The sequence below is a fragment of the Coenobita brevimanus genome, chromosome 82, assembly GCF_032717465.1.
Source record: "Coenobita brevimanus isolate Jiangsu-jjx chromosome 82, ASM3271746v2, whole genome shotgun sequence".
NCBI classification, from domain to species: Eukaryota; Metazoa; Arthropoda; class Malacostraca; order Decapoda; family Coenobitidae; genus Coenobita; species Coenobita brevimanus.
In genome coordinates this window covers 16,579,284-16,603,572 of record NC_137035.1, presented here as the reverse complement: position 1 = coordinate 16,603,572, position 24,289 = coordinate 16,579,284, and the positions used below count along the sequence as shown (strand labels likewise).

At 40.3% G+C, this 24,289-nt stretch overlaps 1 protein-coding gene and 1 pseudogene across 2 annotated transcripts in view; both read right to left on the bottom strand.

Moving 5' to 3' along the window:
- Nucleotides 1-24,289, bottom strand: part of LOC145409683 (uncharacterized) — a 410,883-nt gene that overhangs the window by 104,005 nt on the left and 282,589 nt on the right. The window lies entirely within an intron of this gene.
- On the bottom strand, nucleotides 8,798-8,916 carry LOC145409735 (5S ribosomal RNA; annotated as a pseudogene).

Below are 24,289 nucleotides of genomic sequence, written 5' to 3'. Positions count from 1 at the left end.
TTTCTTTTCCCCCAGATAAATCACCAGATAAGGTTCCAAAGTTCTGAAGACCTGATTCACCAGTTCCCCTCAATACCAAATGTATGGGAAAGGTTGTAATATTTTGAGAAACATTGCTGACATATAATAAGGACTGCCTCTATTCTGGAACAAAACACTGTACTGTTGTTGCTTCCGGATACATTTTTGTTATATCTCCATGTACTGCACTGAAATGAATAAGCTCAGACCAAATCCTTCCCTTCCCTTGCATCAAGCCACATGATGATGTTTGATGCAGTTTATGTCATGCACTTCCCTCCTGGTCAGAATCAGGAGCAGTCCTACGTACTTTAAACTTTCACATATCACTACCAGGGTACTAATACCCACCATCCATACTGAATACATGCTAGGGCTGCCTGGTGGTATTACTGGGAGTGCTTTTATGACATGTTGGAGGGTCTTGTGAACAAGCACTAAAGCCTGTTTTATTAAAGTTCACATTGAGAATGTTCCTGCCCCAGTCTGGAACCCAAATAGTATTTTTTCATACAGCAGACCACTTCTCTAACCATATAACCACCAAAAAATTCTGGTCAAAAATACAAGGATGTACAGAACTGCACAAGATTCTGATAAAAAATACAAGGAAGTCCAGAACTGCTTGCCCCTATAGAATTTGTATCCTTCTTTATCCACTGAATTTAGGGATGTCCTTCTGATAAATTATTCTGCTAAGGACAAACTTTTGAGGCAGAGGTGTCAGATTTTGACATGACAGACCTTTCCTAACCTGAATATAAGAATCTCTGCAACAACATGAATTTACTGGCAAAGGGAAACTCTCACCAGTCTCACCTCTAAAATAACCCAAGTTGTTGCTCCTCTCTAAGCCTAACTCTTCTTTGCAATGGACATAGTTAGGATTTTAGAAATATGATGGCTATGGGTAGCAATGCATCATTATGGGGTGGCATAAGCAGAAGCTTTCAGAGGGATTCTTGAGGTGTTCCCCAGAAATTTGAAGTAGCCAGGTTCATTTCAGTGGCAGTACCATCCTGGACACTAATGTTCTTCACCCTTTCAGTAACAATACTGCCAATTAAGTATTTTATTTCTAGGAGTTCTCTCAGGTGAACAAAGCATTCTGGTGTTTGCTTGAATTAAATACAGTAATTCCTCATTTTATACACTTTCATTTTACATTTCTCTACAAAGCTGTTAATAAATTCAGCAGCACTTTTCTCACAAAATGCCATTATTTATTAGTAACCAGTCAAGATATGCAATGAAGAATTATGACTGATATTCACACTAGCACATATCTCAATATAAAGTTGATTTCTCAAAAAAACTTCTTTAAACTGCTTATGGACAAGATAGGGGCTCCTTCATGTGATTACACAGATATAAACCAATGGTATGTCCCTCAGCTCCTTCCCTATTCCCTGATAGGAGGATGGTGAACTGCAAGTGAAGGGCAACTTGAGCCTGCAGTTTACTAAGTTCATATTCAGATGAGTATAGAGTCACAACAACTATAGCATCATTTACGACTAGTAAATAATGCATCATATACATTGATATATATATATGTATAAGTGTGTGTGTGTGTGTGTGTGTGTGTGTGTGTGTGTGTGTGTGTGTGTGTGTGTGTGTGTGTGTGTGTGTGTGTGTGTGTGTGAAGACATGAATATGAAGTTTTTGATAATTATGAAGATATTGTATCTCACTTAAAATGATAATCATTTAACACAGTGCTTTCTAAGAACAAATGCACAGTATAAAGTGAGGAACTACTGTACATGTATGACTTGTGAGTGGAGTGTTATTATGCTACGGTTACTTACGCTGGGCATGTAAGAGGTAGAGGTAGTGGGCAGGGGCTGATGGAAGGGGATGGGGAGAGCCGAAATGTTAGTACAGTACATGAGAGGGGTTATGGAATTTTATGTGCCAAAGCTTAACAATATCACTGAATCATTTATGTACAACCAGGAGGTTCTTGTTTTATCATAATTTTTTTTATGTTTATAACAGGTATTCAATAAGCTTGTACTGTCCCTTATTAAGCCTAAGGATCATCTGGCAGAATGGCTCCTCCTGCTCAAATAAAGGATTATGTATAAATTATGAAAAGGATTTTTCATTTTTTTTTTTTTACTTGACATCCAATGCACTGACTCTAGTCTGGCAGATACAAGTACAGTAATATCAGGCTCATATATTGAGAAAAACACACAATAATATATATGCAGATGGTTACAGCTGAGGTTAAGCAAGGATCCTGGAGACCTGAATGGTGAGTGAATGAGTACAAGTATGTGGCTCAAGTCACTGGGCATGCCACTAATAAGTAATATTATCTGTAGCTCACACCCATACCCTTAAGTATACAAAGCAACACCACATTTTTACCAATTTACCACAATATTCACATATACAGTGCTCGTCAGAAGTATTGAGCGCCCTGCGTCCCTCCTAAGAAACAAACCTTTCAACATTGAAAAAACATATAAATAATGCATTTTATTTACCTTTAGTGCTTCGTAGGGTAGCCTTTACGCTTCTTCACGGACCTGAGACGTCTTGGAAGTGAAAGGGCGAGGCTCCTGGGGTGCTGGAGGGGTATTTTGTCCCAGGAGTCATGAATGGCGGCTTCCAGCTTAGGCAGAGAGCTCATGTCCTTCCCTTGGAGACTCTTCTTTATGAGGTACCAGAGGTTTTCATTTGGGTTGAGGTCTGGGCTATTTCCTGGCCAGTCTTTCATGAATGATACCTGGCAGTCACGAAGCCAATTGGTGACCGATTTGGCCTTGTGAGCAGGTGCACCGTCCTGCTGAAACACTCGTGCACCTGTTACCTCGAAGGAGTCTGGTAAATGATCACACAGAAGCTCCAGGTAAATATCCTGATTCACTCTAACGTTCTTTGGAAGCACAACAAGCTTCCCCAAACCTTGACCAGAAAAACAAGCCCATACCATAAGTGAATCAGGATGTTTAACAGTGCTTTCTACATACCATGGGTCAAGTGGGTCACTACCTTTGCGTTGGTACACACGTGCTCCTTTGTTACAGGTGACACTAAACGTTGCCTCATCAGACCACAACACTGACAACCATTGCTCCTCACCCCAGTTGAGATATTTATTAGCAAAGACAAGCCTACGAAGTCGCTGTTTTTTTGTGAGAAGAGGCTTCTTCACAGGCCTGTGACTTGTGTAACCAAGTTCATGGACCCTACGAGACACAGTTCTCACAGACACCTCACCAAACACTTCCGGGTTGCTCTCCTTTATTTTCCTTGCACTTACACGAGGATTAAACTCCACTGCACGTTTTAAAACATTAACAGACCTTGGGGGAGTTTTCCTAGGCCTACCAGACCGCGGTTTCTTTGTGGGAACTTCACCACTGTCTTCCACTCGAAACCGTGCGCACCAACGACGCACTGTCGATTGTGCCACACCAACCAATTCACTAATTTCCTTTGTCTGGTGGCCTGCCTCCTTTAGAGCAATGATCTGGGATATGATTTCACTTGATAGTTCACAGGTAGGTGCCATAACAAAGTTGTGAAAACCAAAACACTGCAGGACACTCGGTAAAAAATGGCGCAATTTGAGAGGGAGACGCGGCGGAGTTCCTCTCTCTCAGGCAGCCCGTGGGCAACTGAGGCGGGAACCAACCAGCGCGTCAGAAGGCCTCAGGGTACCGTGACGTCATGCTAGCGCCATAAACTTGTGTCTCAATTTTTACCCCCAGAAATGGGTGATTCTTTTTTGGCCATAAGTATTGAGCGCCCGGCGGTAGGACCTCGATAATTTTGACGAGTACTGTATACATATATACAGTACATATATACATATATATATATATATATATATATAGTATATGTGTATATATATATCTATATATATATATATATATAATTTTCATTTTGTAAAGGCTTCAACATGCTTGCATGCATCAGCCTTGATCACCAAATGGCAGCTCTCCATGCTGCTCGATCTCTGGCAGCGTCCCTATTCAGTCCCATATCCCTGAGACCAAGCTCAACAACCTCATCCCAGGTCTTTTTTGGTCTACCTCTTGCAACCCTACCCATAACATTAACACCTCACCTTCTGCATCCAATCATCCTCCCCATTCCTCTCCACATGCTCAAACCAACTCAATCTATCTCTCCTCATCACAACACCAGGCAATACACTCCAATGCCATCCTACCTCTCAACTCTTTCATCGAAAACCTGGCCCCTCCAGGCATCGCACTCAGGGAAGGACAGTGCATCCACCTAAACACTGTTATGTCTGTATGTTTGAGATGCTAATATCCTCTTCCTTTACTGCCCAAGTGTCACTGCCATACAGCATTACACTTGTAACACATGCCGCACACAAAGATCCCTTAACATGGAGGAAGAGCCCTCTCAGTGTCTGGAGAGGCAACAGTTCCCTTAACTTCTTCCAACCACTCCTCACTCTAGCCACAGAGCTAGCTCCTGCCCCACCTCCAGCACATACCTGTCTCCCAAATATCAAAACTCTTTCACACACTCAAGAGGCTCATCAGCATGATCAATCCTTTCATGCCTGACAATCTTTACATGGTTTAAAGTTAAATTCGACTTATTGAGAAACAGCGACGGAAACCCACGAGCATAGTACATTCCGTGTATATCACAATTAGGTATATTCTTAAATATTTGAAACGACTTAGACATAGAGGTGGTGCATGAGAAAAACATTCATGTGTGTAAAGGTAGACTTGATAAATGTGGATATGGAGACAGGACAACACGAGCATTGCTCAATTCCTGTATACTACAAATAGGTAAATAGGTAAATACATCACACACATGTAATCAGCATTATTTCAAAGTCTACCTCTAATACCACTACATCTCTTATGCACCCACTTATCACAAACACTACACAAGACAGAATTACTTCCCGCGCCCTTGTGGCAAACTGCACATGGCCACTCTCCCTCTTCTTTGACAGTATCGCCACCAGCCCTAAATACTATCAATTTTGAAATCGCTCGCGTTTAGCATGGTGAAGTGATAATGTTTTTGCCTGCGTTTGTGTGTGTGTGTGTGTGTGTGTTACCACTGTCTGTGTATCTGTTACCATTATATCTCTTGAATGTTTGAGCTATCAACATGTAACCTTCAGGGTATCAAGATAAGGTCAAAATCTTAGATAAGTTCGAAAATGTTGATTCTGGGTCAAGGGCAAGGTGACCAAAATGGTGGCCAAAAGTCAACTAGTTGTTATTGCCCACCTTTATCACCATTATATCTCATGAACAGCCTGAGCAATCAACATGAAACCTTCAGGGTATCAAGATATGGGCAAAATCTTGGATGAGTTTGAAAATGGGCACTTGAGGTCAAGGTCACCAAAATGATTGCCAAAGGTCAACTAGTTTTTTTAATATGGATTGGCTTTCTGTGAAACATGGTGACTGAATTCTGTAGAATTTTGAGAATTTTCTTCACATTTGGTTTGTAGGTACAGTACCTTGTAACTTGGCCAACAGCATATTCTGGCAGGTGATTAGCAATCAGCTCCAGAATGCTTTTCTTTCACATCATCAGCAGTTACTCTTAAACCCTTGTGCCCCATAACACATCTCCACTCCCTAAATCTTTCCTCTGCCTCCTTTTCATTCTCTGTAATCAACACCAAATCATTAGCATACAACATCTCCCACAGAAGTCCATTTCCGAAGTCATGTGAGAGGGTTTCAAGTACCGTGATAAACAACGAAGGGCTCAAGACTAACCCATGATGCACGCCAACATTCACAGAAAACTCATCACTCAAATCTCCATTCACCTTTACCTAGGTGTGACCACCCACATACATACATATATACAGTACCCTCGCGTCCAGCACGCGTTAGTCCAGCACGATTCGAGTCCAGCACAGTGAGCAATTAATTACAGTAGTATTATTTAATACGATTTAATTACTGCAACACGAGTGTGTTAGCATAACACGCACAGAGCTCCAAGTGGGCCAAATCCGCAGAGTTCACTCTAGCACGATCACCCCCTGTCCAACACGGCCATACTGGACATTCCCATGATGATGATAGCCAATGAAAACTTCTGATCAAGTAGCCTTCCCCGCCCGCTATCGTGACGTGATCGTGATGCCGCCCAATTAAAAACGCTTCTGGTGTCACGTGATATTTTGCTTACATTTCTCCTGCCACAGAGCCACTCAGTCGCATAATTGCATTGGAAGGCGCTTTTTTCTTGCTGCATTTTCTGCCCTTGTTACTGCATTTTACCCTGCTCACGATGCCTAGGAAGCCTTCTGAGAACCCCAAGAAGCGTCGGCACCTCCCTCAGGCCACCAAGCTAGAAAGCATCAAGAGGAAGAAGAAAGGGGAGAGGAAAGTTGACATTGCCAAGGCCTATGACATGAATGAAGACAACGTGATCATAATAAAAAACTTAAGACAAGATCCTGGCAGCCGAAGGCTATCACACGGCACTTCATACCAGGTTTGCCAAGGATACGATGGTAAATCGGAACGGTAACGTGGTAAAATTGCCGACGATACCACGGGCATTTGGAATTCATCTGGATGGATTCCTGCCAAGGATACGATGGGGAAAACAGTGTGACCAAAACCCAGGCGACTCGACAGAGAATGTATCGTACTACAGCACTGAACATTTAGCCTGACACTGAATACATATTAATATTTTAGAATAAATATCAATCGTTTTGAAACCCTTCTCATCGGCGTGCGTACCAGTTTATAAACAAAGTTGCTTCTCCTTATTCTCTACCGAGTCAGCGACAGCGATCACTTTCTGCAGTCACGAGACGGGGCTCTGGCAACAGTGTGAGAAGCATGCACTTTGCCGAGGATTAATGGACGAAGATAGTGATTCCGAGTGTGATTACGAAGGATTTATGAGGGAGGTTTGATTTCGAATGATTTATGAGGGAGGTTGAGGAGGAGCAATAGCCATTACCCGCTAGTGATGCCAGCAGCCATCCTCCGGGGACCCAGTAGGACTAACTACAGCCTTGGATACCACCTTCCATTCCCAGCAAGCCCACCAACACTATCCTAAAAGGTTAGTTATCATTCATAGCACAGTACCATTTATTATAATTACAACAGTACCAATATATGTATAGGTATATGGTAGGTATTTAGGGTGACTTTTCCGAGGGTTGCTGACATAATTCATTATTCCCCATAAGCTCTAATGTTAGTCCAACACGTTTTTGGTCCAACACGTGACCCATGCATGACAATATTACCGTGCTGGACGCGAGGGTACTGTGTGTGTGTATATATATATATATATATATATATATATAGTATATACACTGGTTCACAAAAAAAAAAAAAAATCTGAGGCAAGCATGTGAATAGGTGTTTTTTACTAATTTTGATATGCTTAATTCAAATTTCTAAACAGTTTTGTTCTATCATCTCTAGCTTTTTTTGCTTTCACATATCCCGTTTTTTTATTATAGGGCATATATTTAAAATATAATGAGTTTATTTCATGTATTAAAATGGCATATTGCAGAATGAAACAAAACAGACACAGAACACTGACAGAACTAAATATCACTGTTACTTGGATATAAGCATATATACACATCACAGTACTACAGACAGTTAGAAGCGAGTTTTTTTTGACGATCTGGTGTACTTTGCCTCCGGGATGTCAAGCAGGAGCATCTAGCAAAGTCCCCCATCATGCTGGGGTTCCACTTGCCTTGGTAGTTGCTCTCCATCTTAGTAATATCTTGATGGAACCTTTCCCCATGTTCATCACTTACTGCTCCGAGGTTCTGGAGGAAGAAGTTGAGGTGGGAGTGTAGAAAATGAATCTTGAGAGACATTCAGCACCCCATATCCTAATAAGCCTGCAACTACTTCTCAACATGCTCTTGGTAATCTAGTGCCCGTATGTTACCAAGGAAGCCATGGCAGACTGACTTAAATGCTTCCCATGCTCTCAGTTCCTTCAAGGTGAGCTTCTCTTTGAATACCTCATCCTTCAGCACCTCCCGGATCTGAGGTCCAACGAAGATGCCCTCCTTGAGCTTAGCAGAACTGAGAGCTGGGAACAGACTGCACAGGTGTTGGAAGGCAGCGCCATCCTTGTCCATGGCCTTCATGAAATTCTTCATAAGGCCAAGCTTGATATGAAGAGGGGGAAGAAGCACCTTGTTCATGTCCACCAGAGGATTTTCTTGGGCACTGTGTTTCCCAGGCACGAAAGTGCTCCTAGACCCCCAGTAAGCTACTGGCCTTCCCAGCCGCACAATGCACATGTTTGACCTTGTTCTGGCGTGCGTTTTGAACCAAGTTCCAAGAAAATGAGACGGTAAATGGATTTTTGACGAATATTTTGGGTCTAGGCCTATTTGTATACATGTACGTACATGTATACATGTATATCTAAAAAATTAGAGGTGATGAGTGAAAATGGATTTCGAATCTGAAATCAGCACCCCAAAATTAGGTTAGAACACCTAATTTCATGCATGCCTCAAATTTTTTGTAAACCAGTGATATATGTAGATAGATAGATAGATATAGAAATAGATATATACCATATATATTTACATATCTATCTATCTATCTAGCTTGATAGCTAGATAGATAGATAGATAGATAGATATATTGTATATATATTCATTTTCATTCATTCATTGCCAGACGCCATGTATCCCAAATGAGGTGGCCAAGGGCTTAGAGTTAATTGTTTTACAGCAAGGGGCACTAATCCTCCACCAACCCCACTTGACACGTAGGGATGCCAACAGCATCTGGTGTTCCCAGGCGGTCACCCATCCAAGTACTAACCAGACCCAACGTTGCTCAACTTCGCTGATTGGACGGGAAGCGGTGTACTCAACGTTGCATATATATATATATATATATATATATATATACTCAATGCAAAATGACTTAGGACCTACACACACAGAATTGCTATGGGAGAGTTGTCTGTCTTTGCTCTGTGTTTCCACCTCTACCAAATGAATTTTTGGGGCAAGAAGGAACTGGAACTCCTCTCGTGTTGGCGGGAGGTGGTGAAACACTCAGCATGTCAGTGCTTGCCCAGAAGTGAGAGTGGGTGTATATGTTCCTGTTGCTCCGTGCTTGCACCTCCCTCTTTTTTTGTATGCATTACCGTTTGCCCTGTTATTTTCCTGGAGTCGAGTTGCCATGCCTAGAAGGTACTGCTCACAGGATGAGAGGATCCGTACCATTGCATGGAGGCAGGATAATGTCCCTATCAACACAATTTATGAACATGCTGGACTCGCAAAGTCGACTGACGTGAATATTCTTGCTGCAGTGAGCGGCCTGCCACCTGATGTCATACCAGAGCACAAGCATGGTGGTAGAAAGAAGACGACGACTTCCAGAGGTACAGATACGCTTCTGAAGAGGGACGTAATCAAGAATCCTCGACTGACAGCAGCAGAATTGAAGAGAATGCATCCCCTGCTGTTACAAGACACTGCAGCCAAGAAACTGCTTCTCACTGACCGCATGAAGAAGCAGCGCATTCAGTTTGCCAAGAAGTATGCACACTGGACATTGGATGTGTGGAGAAAAGTTATATTTTCCGATGAAAACACATTTCAAGTGTTCCAGGTGCGTTCTGCCAAGGTTTGTCATCCTGCCTTCCATAGTCAATAAGACCCTGCTTACACAGTGTCGACTGTTAAGCACCCACAATCAGTAAGGGTATGGGGGTGTTTCTCAGATGAAATGGGAAGGGGAGGCCTCTACTTTCTTCCTAAGAACTTGATGATGAATGGTGGCCGGTACATTCAAGTTCTGAAAGATCATTTGTTAAACTTTTTTTGCTATTCATGGGTGTGACTTTTATGTGCACGATTCAGCTCCATGTCACAGGTCAAGACAGGTGACAAAAAGGGTTCAGGATAATCGGATTGAGGTCCTCGACTGGCCTGGCAACAGTCCGGACGTAAATCCGATAGAAAACTGCTGGGCAAAGATGAGGAAAATCATGGCAGAGAAGAAAACACCCAATCTCGATAACCTCAAAACTGAAATGACAAATGTTTGGTGCAAAGAAATGTTTTTAGATTACTTTAAAGATCTAAGTGATTCCATGCCAAAACGCATCCAACTGGTCCTGAAAAACAAGGGAAACATGATTTCATCATAACCCTTTGAGATTCCGATGACTATTTCGATAGTCATTTCAAATCCAACCTCAGAGATTCCGATGACGCTTTTAATCGTCATTTTAAGAACCTTTTGTAAAATATTCACCATAAATTGCATTTACACATCATAACAAAGAGACTCGAGCATGATGGCATGGAATGGTTGCTCTATGCGTGGCGGTACTGCACAGCTGGTGTGACTCATGGCTTTGTTTCTTTATAACTTTACTCTTGGTGAATACTTTTCTACAGCAAGGTATAAAATTTCTGGTTTTTGCCTAACTTCAACTCATCACTTTGGCTTTTATTTTCTTTGTTTTCCTTTTATGAACATACTATGATAAAGTACAACTGTTCAGCTTCAAAATAACACCACAACCAGCATCCTATCATAAAAAGTGTACTTACATTGACTAATCAAAGAAAAACATCGCGACGAGAATATGTGGCCGAGACTAAAATAAAATTGTATGTCTCTTTCCTTTTGCTTTACTGTGCAATGACATGCAAAAATTACCATAATCTATATATCATTGTAAAGGTAATTTATTCTATATTTGCATGGTTTAACCCCTTAACAGCGGGGCATCACTTTTGTGACGCTTGGGAGCAAGGGATCATAGCGCGGGACATCACTTTTGTGATTCTGTGTTATTTTGAATCCACCCGGGCTTTCAAGTAGTGGCTTGTATCATCTATCAGTACTGCCAATGTTCAACACTAGTCAGCACTCCTAATCTCAACTGTACTCCCATCCATTGTTGACAATTTAGCCATTTCTCCCCGTTCTTGACTCCCCTCCCTACCTCCCCTCCATTACCCTCTCCTCTCGCCTGCCCGGCCGTGCTACGCTAAGTAAATCTTCCCTGGAATTTTCCACTGATTGCTAAGTAAATCATCCCTGGAATTTTTCACTGATTTCATCCATTGAAATAAGCCCTCTGCCCTATTCTTATACCAAATAATATATACAAGAAGGAAATAAGGTAAGTGATAGTGCCATGCACCTGGAATTGGCTAATTATCACCTGATAACACCTCACGTGCACTCGTTCGCTAATTTTCGCTGTTTATTTCCCCTTGAAATATGCCGTATAATCTATTCTCGTAATAATAATATATATATGAAAGGAAGGGAGAAGCCTAAGTGATATTTACATTCACCTGGAACTACCTAATTTATTATGTATTGTCTAGATTTCCTGCCAATCATTTCATAGCGTATATATTAGCACCTGTCATCCTGCTGACATTGGCAGTATTGCACTCACCCTAGGCAGGCCACCACACTGTATTCAGTTTATTGTTGTCTTTCAAGGTGAAAGCACGTTGGATTTGCGCCTGTCCGATTCCGCCGCTTTTTAGCCCCATGCAAAGGGCCCTGTGACCTCTACCCCCTACTAAACCTCGTGTGGAAAGGGGTAAAGGCCTAAGTGACTGCTGTGGAACGTTAACTGGCTAATTTGTCAATGAAAATGATAGACAGTGACTATGATCTATCTGGTGAGTAAAACAGTGCAAGTGGAAATGTAAATAATGTGTAAATAATGTGTACACAGCAAGTGAAAGCAATGAATGTAAATATATGTGAACAGTGGAGAATAGTTTTATAAGTTACTGCAAGTGACTGGATAACACAGTGTAAATAAAACATTAATGTAAATAATGTAAATAAAATAGAGAATCTAAACAGAAAGGTAAATGAGTAGTAATATAAGAATACGAGTATATATACTAGGAGTAATGAAAGTGAAAGTTTCACTCTAGCATGTATGAATACCATGAGATATGAAAGTGAAAATGAAAGTGACAGATTCACTCCCAACGCTAGTATACAGGACAAGAAAGTGAATGCTACATATTTTACTGAAAGAGAAATTGAATGCCTACAGTGACAATAAACTACTATTACTGAGGGAAATTTATGGATTAAGACTGTAGATATATATAAGTGTTATATAGTAATAGAAATATAAAGTGTGAGTGTTTTTATGAATAAAAAATGACAGAACACTAGTGGCGAACGATCGCAAGTGGGAAGGTCATATGCGCTCGTAATTTTCATTGCTTTCACAGTGTTTTTTTTTTGGAGTATGGATTCCAAACTATTTGATCATAGAATAGTGTTTCTAGTGATAATATCATGCTGTGGTAATCATATTAAGGGTTGTCGGGAAGTGTAAAGTGAAGACTTCATTACCCAAATTCAGAGGTCTCCACAAGTCCTACGGTACTCGACGAAGGCTCAACAAACATCCCAGGAGAAAGCTGAAGGTATGTGCCATATGCATATGTAATTACAATACTCTAGGACTAATAACTGAATTTTGGCAAATATTTTTAAAGAGTCTGTCGAAGCGCGAATATGCCCACGAGACGCAAGTCAGGCAAAAACAACCCCACGGTTTAGGGGTTAAACCAAATTTACATATCTTTACTCTATTTTTTGCCGAATATTTTTCTATGGCAAGGTATAAAATTTTTGCTTTTCGTCTAATTTCAACTCGTCATTTTGACATTTTATTTTCTTTGTTCTCCTTTTTTAACATACTAGGATAATGAACAACTATTCAGCTTTAAAATGACATCAAAACCAACATTCTATCGTGAAAAGTGTATTTACACAGAGCAATCAAAGTAAAATATTGGGCCGCGAAGATGCGGGTCAGCGTGAGTGGCTGACTCTAGCACAGACATAATCTGCCTGGGCCAGAAACCTGACAGGGTTAATGAATGGCATTTCATGAACAAACACTGTGATATACTATGATTTCTGTGTTTTTTAATACCTTGTGGGGGGAGGTCCTGAGTCAATTTGCGGTAGCTATATACAGTATATCTATACATCTCTCTCTCTCTCTCTATATATATATATACACACACACACACATATATATATATATATATATATATATATATATATATATATATATATATGTATATCATGGTTGACATCATCATGATCATCCTCTTCATCATCATCATCATCTATCTATCTATCTATTGCCAGACGCCTTAACCCCTTAAACGCGGCCGTGAACAGTCGATCCCCCCCGAGTGGCGGGGTTGTATCGCGGTCTGAGTACCTGTAGGAAAATATTCGCCAAAAATCAGAGATTAACCCTAGAACATTATACTTGATATGGCAGATAGTACTTACATTCAGCTTTCTCCAGAGACAGGTGTTGAGCCTTCGTGGACTACCCAAGGACTTGTGGAGACTTGCAAAGTTGGGTAACCAAATCTTCACTTTCACACCTCCAGCAACCCGGTTTCCCCTCTACCACAGCCTCATTCTGTCACAGTAAACTTTATACTACAACGTAAAGGAAGTTAGGAATCCGTATTTGTACAATAAGCACTGAAAATAAGGCTAAAATCAACGGAGTGTACGGCCGACATGCACTGTGGCGGCGGTCTTCCCGTCACTCAACAAACATTTCCATTTTCACAGCTAAAAACATGTATACTACATTATTTTCAATCATATTACTTCCCAAAAGATCACCACGGCGCGCTTTTTATTCTGCCTTACGCCCGCCACTTTATTCTCGTTCCTGTTGGCCGCTTGCACTGACTGGGAAGAGCTAGAACTCGCCATATTGTCACTTTGAAAGCCTGCAGTAAACTGACGCTAAACAGGGGCAAACCGTGAGAAAAAAAGCTAGTGTTACAACTGGGGAAACAAGCCTTTCCTAGTAGCATAAACTGCTTGTGAGAGGAGAGCGCAGATTTACAGTTCTGAGCGCTCAGAGCGCTGCCATGTATCACAGCCAGGCTGGCCGGGCCGTGGTGGGGGGGGGGACGGGGGGAAAATGCGATATTTGGCAACATCTGAGGTCAGTAGTACAAAGGTAAAGTATGCTAGTTGTAGCTAGAGGGTGGTGGTACTGATAGACAATACCAGCTGGAGCCTGCTTGCCCACGGTTATTCAAAATTTACTAGAATCGCAAACGCGACGATCCGCCGTTATGTCCTTTTGGTCGAGCGTCGCAAATGAGATGATCCGCGTTTAAGGGGTTAATCCCGTATGAGGTGGCCACAAACAAATTGCCTCCCATGTCGCCATGTTCTCCGCCATGTCACTGCCCTGCTCCCAGCTCACACCCCACTCTCTCATAAACTGTACCTCTCCACTCCATCCCTTCATCTCATCCTTGGCCTCCCCCTCCTTCTCCACCCCTCCACCTCAATCACATACACTCGTTCTCCATCCTCTTCACATAGCCAAACCACCTCAATGTGTTTCTCCTAACACTTTCTATCACATCCACGTCCACTCCACAATGTTCCTTCACTTCCTCATTTGTCAGTCTGTCTCTTCATGTGATTCCACATGCTCCTCTCAAATAACTCACTTCCACTGCTCTCACTCTTCACTTGTGTCCTTCCAAGAAGGTCCAAGTTTCACTTCCATACATTAGAGATGGTATCACAATACTGTCATGCAGTAATCTTTCACTTCCATGCTCACTTCCCTGTTTCTTATCACTGCCTTCAAGGAACCAGCAACCTTTCTCCCTTGTACCCTTTCAAGCATCTCACCCTCTAAACTTCCAATCTGACTCATCACACCACCCACGTACTTAAACGCACTCACATTTTCCATTTCCTCCTCATCCAACCTTATTGTACATTCACTGACTTCATTTCTCTCAAAAACCATAACTTTACTCTTCCCTACGTTCAACTTTATATTCCATTTCTTACACACTCTCCCAACTCATACACCATGCCTTGCAGCTCCCCTTCATCTTCACTTATTAACACAGTATCATCTGCGAACAACAGTACAGGGAGTTTCCAAACACTGCCCTCTCTCATTAGGGCAGCTCCAACATCCACTGCCCTACCTCGTATCTCTTTGATAACTCCATCCATATACAGACTGAACAACCATGGAAACAAAACACATCCCTGTTTCAATCCAACCTTCAAACAGAAAAATTCACTCAGTTCACCATCCACATGCATTGCAGCCTTGGTACCCACATACATATTGTTCACAACATTCAACATCATCATCAATGCAGCTAATTCTCACCTCTGGGATGGCATAAAACTGTCGTGACAAAAAGGGAGAAAGCACAAAAAACAAAAAGTAGGAGAACTAACAAAAACTGTGTACCTAGTGAAATGAGACACACAGGTATTTATACCGTACATTATCCAGGTCTTTGAAATATTGACTCTATTTCACATGCACAAACCATCCCCAATCTTATTATTTATTTATTTACCTTTTAGTACAGTATTTTTAAGCATTGTGGGTTGTATTCTTGCCCACTTAGGAAGCTTTTTTACATCTCTTCCTTACCAGTTTATTCTACATATGGCATGTTAAATAACCTCTTGTATGATTAGAAGTATGTACATACATATGTATGTATGTATGTCATCTGAGCAATCGATGTTGGTATTAACCCCTTCACTACCATGGTTTCTCATTTCACTTTATCCTTACTACTTTCAAATGTTTTTATTAAGCTTGAGTCAGACTTCTTTCATGAACTCCTCAAGTACAATGGCCATAAATTGAATAAAATCATCTAAAAGTAGGAAAAATAAACTTCAAATAGGCGTCACTGAATTCAAAGGGTAGTGTGATGAGTAAGGATGGAACTTTGGGGGATGAAGTCGTGAAAGGGTACAGCAGGGAAGAAAGGTTGCTGGTACACTGAAAGCAGTGATGAGAAATAGGGAGGTGAGTATGGAAGCTAAGAAGTCACTGCATGATGGTATTGTGATCCCTACCCTGACGTATGGAAGCGAGGCGTGGACCTTGCAAGAGGGGAACAAGTCAAGAGTGAGAGCAGTGGAAATGAGTTACCTGAGAGGAGCATGTGGAGTGACGTGGAGGGACAGGTTGACGAATGAAGAAGTGAAGGAACGTTGTGGGGTAGATGTGGATGTGGTTGAAAAGATTAGGAGAAATACACTGAGGTGGTTTGGACATGTGGAGAGAATGGAGAATGAAAGACTGACTTAGAGGGTGCATGTAGGTGAGGTGGAGGGAGGGAGAGGGAGGGGCAGACCGAGGATGAGGTGGAGGGATGGAGTTGAGAGGTATATGAGGAAGGGGGGGGTGAGTTGGGGGGAGAGGAGTCAAATGGTGGGTGATAGAGTGACTTGGAGGCGCTTTGTCTGCGGCCACCCTTTGCGGGATTAGGGCGTCGGGCTATAGATAGATAGATAGACAAAAGAAATTACTGGGATGTTTTACAAAAATACAGTATATCCCCACAGTACGTGAGTTCCGAATACGCCTTGTACGCGAGGACCTATTTTTTATTTTATTTTATATATATATATATTTTTTATTAGCACGCGAATTGAACTCTTTGTATGCGAGACGCAATGAAGAGTGGCCCAAATCTGGGGTTACCCCGAGTACACGACATTGCCCCCCCAAGAAGCGATAACAGGTAAAGGTCTATCTATCTATCTATCTATTGCCAGACGCCATAATCCCATAAGGAGTGGCCATTTGACTTTAAGTTATTGGTTTTATGGGGAGGGGCACTAACCCTCCACCAACCCACTTGCTGACACGTGGGGAGCACGTATGGGTTGGTTATATGGTTACCACCCAGCGTTGTAATTGGTTTCTTGGCTTACAGGAAACCATTTGGCTTGTCACTCAATGTAAGGCCACCTGTAAAGGAAAGAAGAGCAATAAGAAGTGACAGGAAAGATGGGAGATATAGGAAGAAAGGAGGCCAGGCACAGAAAAAGAATGATAAAGGCTAAGTAAGAAGTAGGCAGCATTACAACAAGTGAGTGGATGATGGTTGCCACCACCTACCACAAATGATTTACCTAGTAAAGCCATAATCTTGTAGGTTTACTTTATCTTAGGTAATATGTCCAAGACAGTTTCCCTGTATACTACAATACTTAGGTCTGACTGGCGTCTCAAGGGTTGCCCATGAAGGGGGATGTTGCCCATATGTAATTTTTCCCATTATTCACAGTACGCGAATGCCTAGTACGTGACGTCCACTGCCGCCCATATAGGCACATGCTAGGGGGATGTACTGAACTGTAAATCACAAAGGCACAGGTGCTACAAAGCCTAAGTTCATGAAATGGGTCTGAGGGTCTGTTGCACTTTCAATGTACTCCTTATTAATGCATAATGTAGGAAAGCATGAGTCATTACTAGGATATATAGTGTACAAGCATACCCCGTTTTAACGATGCAATGGGTTAAGTAAAAACCCATCGCTAAGCGGGTATCGTATCTCGGGGTAGATTTAACATGTAAAGTACTGAACAGTATAGGGATGTGTTTTTAGCCTTGGGTTCCCCCCCCCCTAGCCAAGTCCTAAACTCACCAAAATGAGTCCAAAAACAAGTTTCTAGCTAACCTAAACCCCCAAATGGCCTTAAAACAAGCTAAACTAGGCCTAAAAGTAGCTTATAACTCACCTAAATCCAAATATAAAATCTGAAAATCATCAAAAATAAGTCTGGAAATAGGTAAACTTAGTAAACTGAACTCCAAAATGACAATGTTCACCCAACTTATGACTAAAACACATTAATCAGTGTCTAAAAACAGTTTATAAATCAACCTACACACAAAATTTAAGTAAAAAATATCATCAAAATTGTTTTTTTTTTAATCGTCACACCGAGGTTTGGCCATCGTTCGGCAGGGTAGGGTGGTATTTCTACCCCCATCGCTATGCCAGGGTACTGCATCTAAGGGTATTGTATCTCAGGATCTGCCTGTAGTGTGCATGGATTAACTTTTGAATCCAGATGATGTCTGTTTCAGTTAATTCTTGTTCCTTCTGGGTTATTTTATTCAATTTTAAGCCTCTCATACTGAAGAAGTTTATTAATATTTACTTGTAACCTCTTCAGTCTGTCCAAAGATGGCATGAATAAGATGAAAAAGAACTCCTCTGGCTCAAGAGATTAAGCAACTACAAATAAAAATTTTTCACATGGTAGATAATCCATTTCTATTAATAATAATAACAAATTTCATAGCCATTAATAATAATAATACCAAATTTCATGGGCATAAGGAAAGAATTCTTGTTAAACTCTGGCACACAATACAACATTGGCAGCACTAAGGATATATAAAAACAAAGCCACAAACACAGACTTATAAGACATCAATGCAGATATATAGATAAAAGATTAAAATACTACCTATGAGTTCAAATTTAAGAAGGCATAGTACGTACAGTGCTAAAATTATTATCCAATGGCTCCACAGAAAAAAAAATCACTTACCAGTTACCTAAAAGCCTAAATGGTTTAGTCATATAACAAACAAACACACAGAACGACACACCTGTCTGTTCTACATTCACAAATACCACAGACACACACTAAAGAAAACAATACACAAAGACTCATATAGTGATGTTAAAATTCAATTAATCATTAACCCTTTGACTGCCCAGATCTCTCTCAGCAATGGAAAATCACCTGGTGTTAGCTTAAATAAAGTTCCTCACTAAACCAATAATAGATAAAGGTTAATTCAACAGAGTCTGTGAAGTCCTTGACTGCTAAGTGTCTCTTAGCTGAGCATCATATGCCAGTGTTTTCCTGAATGACAAATCCAAGTGTACCCAATGTAGCAAAAGGGTTAACAATAGAGATGATACTAGAAGTGACTAGTAGTGGTGGCAGTGGCAGTAGCCCAAGGTTTATTGCAAATGTGAACCCAGTGGACTACAGAAGTAATTGCCCTTCTAAAGTCCACCATCCTTCTTTGAGGAGATAGGAAAGTAGTTGAGGGACATCTACAAAACCAAGTAGTTGAGCCACCTGGCTATATTGGTGCCACCAAATGAAGGTGTTCCTCTCCAGCACTGAGATGATATTAACTGTTTAATAATGAATGACAAAACAATTGACTAATATATATCATAAGTATTTTACACTCAAGATATCAAAGAATTGGATTATAAGATACCAGTTATTATTGGTACTGAAAAGTACTAAAAATAAATGCATATGAAAAACACAACTCCTTCACTATGCTGATGATATAACTTTAGTCTTGCTGTCACCAAACAACTTTATTCAACTTAGAACATAATGTACTTCCAAACTGTAAGACTTGGAAACAGACTTCATTAACTTCTTTAATACATGATGGCATTTCAGAGTTTAATAAAGTTACCTGAAGGTAGGAAGAATAAACATAAAAAAGAAATAATCAAACTGAAAGGGTTAATACAACCTCATATCATCTATTTTTACACATCAGAATAAACTAAATAGTTGAGAATATCTGAGAAATCCATAATGCTGCACACACATTATGCATCTTAAGAACAAATAAATATGAAAATGCAAATGGGCTGAAATGGAAAATAGATTCATTGGATTATATAAAAGAAACTGTGAAATGAAGGCATTGTGGCAAAAGCTGCCTAGATACAACCATAAATTACATGACATATGGAGCCACTCGGTAAAAACTACATTCGTAATCCTGTTAACAGCTATATATACTTTGTTCACTTTAACTAAGCATAAAATTACCAACTCTCCATCTTGAATGCTGAGCTATAAGGAGAGATCAACACTAGAATATGGTGCCAGTCATGAAGAAATCCTATGAAGAGGATGCAAAACCTCAGTATTGTTTTATTTTGCCAGTGAGATACAGGAAATAGACTGCAAGAGGATGAAAATCTCCATCTAGTTTAAGTGCAAGAACTATAGCATCAACTTAACCACCTGGCTTATGACATCTTTCTTATTTAATTCTTACTAACTGCAGAGGACGTTACTCAGGTGTATGCAAAAATCTGGAAGTGGCAAGAATACAAAGAAAGACGTCACTTGGTTCAAGAGGCTAAAAAAAAAAAATAAGATTCCAATATACCAGGTACTATTATAAAGGTATATTAATTAATCCAATTACCTATTTTCTATCTTAATTTTGCTATCTCCCAATTATTTTACTCACTTAGGACAGATTTTTCATACTGCATGGGATAGACACTGCCATCACCATCACCTATATAAAAGTTTTTCATCATCATTATTCACCATCATCCGGACCTCCTTCCCCACCCTAGGGCATGGTGAGGAGTAGCAACGTCCAGACAGTCAAAGTTTACCCAACTGAATGGGCAATGCTTTCATTCACTCATCATTCAAGCCCCTGGAATCCTGGCTCTGTCTTTGTAAGTTGAATAATATCCTCTGGTATTGGCAAGAATAAAGTATAAAATACAGTGCTGTAATGAATGGGTTAAACACAGTACTTCATACATGAAATCACAAATGTGACTGCCCTGTCTGAGAGGGAGTTAACTGGATGAACAGACAAATTAGGGCCTTTGAATGCACTGTGGTGCTGATGCAGGTGTTAGAATTAACCCAGGTGTTAGGAGAAGTAATCCTAGATAATTTAGCCATGTGGAGAGAATGGAGAATGAGAGACTGACCAGAAGAATGTATCTGAATGAAGTGATGGAGAAAGGGAGGGAAACTGATGATGGGGTATGGGATGGGATGGAAACATATATGACAGTGGTGAGGGACAGAGAGAGGGCTGAGGACAAGACAAAGTGGTGACAATTTCTTCATGGCCACCCACTCTAGGATTACTTCAACTAGCTATAAATAAATAACAGGAGGTCAGACAGATAGACAGACAGATACAACGTGTTTTTCTGTTAACCATACACACATAAAAAAAATAAATAAAAAAAATAAAAGATTTTGTACAGCCAAAATCTATTTTTCCATTGGGAAATCATGGAGACATCTCATGAGTAGAAACTTAACTCCTTCAATCCAATGATATACAGTAATTCTTTCTAGCTATCTCCAAATGCATTTAATTCCTCATGATGTTCTAACAGGAGAAGTTAGACATGGCCTTCACTAACCCCTTCACTACAAGAGGTTTTTCCAAAGGTGAATAAAATAATCTGGAATGGGAAAGAACGAAATGAAAACCATCACAGGTTTAAAGGAGTTAACCTGCCCTTAACTGCTTCACAAAGGTGCTGACATGACCAACACAAGTGAAAAACTATCATTCTGAATAACTGAACAAATGACTAAAGAAGATTTGTTCACAAATTAGTAAAACATGGGAATTTTTAAATCAAATCCTTTGTGAAAGTGTACCTGAAATGTTTTTTATAAAGAACACTTGCAAAGGTGCAGACACAACTGTGCTCTGTGAATCTACAACAAACTGAGGCAATGCAAATACCTGTACACTATCTCACACATATCCCATGATCAACTGAGCAGAAAACTCCCATAATGATGATAATAAACAATTCTAAAACTGTCAACAATAACAAAGAAAATCTATTATGAGTTATTCAACAATTCAAATACATACTTAACAAACTACAAGATGTCACTGTCAGCTGTGAAGAAAATGTGATAACACATGATTTTAAAATTGCCAGAAACAATAAAGAAATCAATTCAGACTTATTCAACATTCCACACACACATACTAAATGACCTGTGAAGAATGTCAGTGTCAATGATACTGTGAAGAAATTATGATAAGATAATTAAGGTGAATATGCCCAATAAAGTGTGCTATGACCAAATTACTTTACCAGTATAATGCACCTGTAAAACATTTTCAAAATTACCAGCATATGTATAGAAGAGTGTATATGAGTGAGGTGGAGGGGGGGGAGAGGGAGGGGGAGGCCTAGGATGAGATAGAGGGATGGAGTGGAGAGGTATATGAGAGAGGGGTGTGTGAGCTGGGAGTAGGGCAATGAAATGCCGGGGGATAGGGTGACATGAAGGTGATTTGTTTGTGGCCACCCCTTACCGGATTAAGGCATCTGGCAATAGACAGACAGAGAGACCCGAGAAGCACTTGACCTAATAAAATAACTGTATCTCCTCCTTTACCCTCAATTTTCTTATAAACAGTATGGACGATAATCCCCTTCACAATTTACGGCTAACTAAATATCATTCGTTCACAAAATATGTATCTGTAACTGAAAACATGCAATAATGTTGATAAATTATTTTACATATAAGTACCTAAATTATACAATGTATTAAGTAAATAAAGACAAAGTAACCAATTTCCTGTCTGTAAAAGCACTTTAACCAAATTATATAAAAAACAAAACCAATAAAGCATCTTAAGTCTTCCCACCCAAGCATTAAACAAAAACTATAGAAAAGACACAGAAATTATGTAAATACAAAGAACAACAAACATGGATGTTGCAGCAGCACATGCGTTGTGCCTGAGTCATGGATCAAACTTAATGATCAATATACAGTACTCTGCATTAATCCTGAGTGTATTTTTCCATTATAAGTTATCTGTTTTAATTTTGAAATACAAGTACTGCACTGTAATATCTAACTCTAATATGTGGCAAAGCATTTTGTATAAAGTTAGATCCTGACTCTGCATTTCTGATCACCATGTCTCGGGTGACTCTCCAAGCTTCAGAGTTGATGGGTGTTCTGACATGGACCTCTGGGGTGAGTGTTCTGAGCCTGTATTCTAGTCATCATCCCTTCAATCCAATGACCTATTCATCAAATTCTTGCAGCCCCAAGACCAGTTCACAGTTTAAGAAAGACTGTTTTTGAAAAGAGTGAGTTAGGGATCAGCCCCTTCACTCCAAAAGGGTTCTTCTAAGTTGTCTAAAGTGGACAGGAAGAATAAAATAGCTATAAAATATGTCACTGGACTGACTGAGTTACTGAGACATCATCTCTTCCTGACCAGTTTATTTCTGCATACAGCATGTTGATATCTCTTGCATATTATTTATGTAATCTATATTGTTATTAGAAAAACTTACAGAACATATAAACGAACAGTTAAGTGTAGTATGCAAAATAAATAATTAAAGAAGATGCCTCCTAAGCTGATATGAATATGACCCCAGGAGTTGAGGAGCAAGAAGAGAAAATGAGAAGACTGTGGGAAAATAGAAATGAAGATAAGAGCACAGACATGGAAATACTTGAAGAGGAAACTGACATCACGAATCTAAAAAAAATAATAATAATACTAAAAAAGTATGGAGGCACTGTTTAATGAGGGCAAAAATATTTTGAATATACAACTGTGATTGGTGGTCTAGAGGTTTAAACATCGCAGTTCAAGTAATAGCCTTGAGGAGATTCAATCACAATGAGGTGACTGGATGCTTTTCAATCATATAATATCATCAAGGCAGCATCTCTGTCCAGTCCCTTAATCTTGAGATCATTTATTTGAGATTTTATTATGCAATGACTGGGCTGCTGACACATGATCCCCCTTCTACTCCATAAGGTTTTGGCTTTATCCAAGGTGGATTATACTGTACTTGCACAGTGTACATTTCAGTTATCCTGATGCATCCTGACAGAGGACCTGCCTGGAAGCACAAATGCTCCATGACTTCCTCATCTAGAATGAGTAAGGTGGACTGCAACAAAAGTTTCCTGAAGTTCTCTGGTTCAAAGCCAAATGAGCCTGGCAATGCAACAACAACTACTAATCCTGCCCAACTATGCATATTGTAAGCCTTCACTTAACTACAAGACCAGGCTATCTTGTATCTCCATTATCCTAAGTCTGCTAGTGGGTGCTGGGGAGATCTAACTGGGGCTATGGCATCAGGACCATATGGTGAGATGATGTTACCTGAGACTACGACACATGACTGTCTTTAAGAGTCACCTAACACCCATTTAATGACCTCTAAATGAGATTTCCTTGGACCTTTAGTTATAAGGCAAAAGAAATCTTGACTGCCGTCAGTCTTACATCAAATTCTGTCTCGTATGTGGGCATATATACTGTTTTCTCTTGGGTGTTATCTGAGGTTAGCCCTTGCTGGTACTGTATGTCACAGCTCCTATGGCTATGTCATCAGATGTGGTACTTTGCACCCAGTTTTCAGCTTATGCTGCATCGCATGCTGTCAGTCTCAGTTAGTACTTATAGCTCAGACTCTAACACTGGCACTGGATTTGCAGTCATCTTTGATCCAGTAGGAGTGGCAGCTGATTCTCCTGGGTTTCTGTTTGGATTACTGTGCAGTCAGCAAACCCGATGACTTTGCAACTTTTTCCCCCCGTAAGTCAAGGCTGCTTGTTTTACAGCT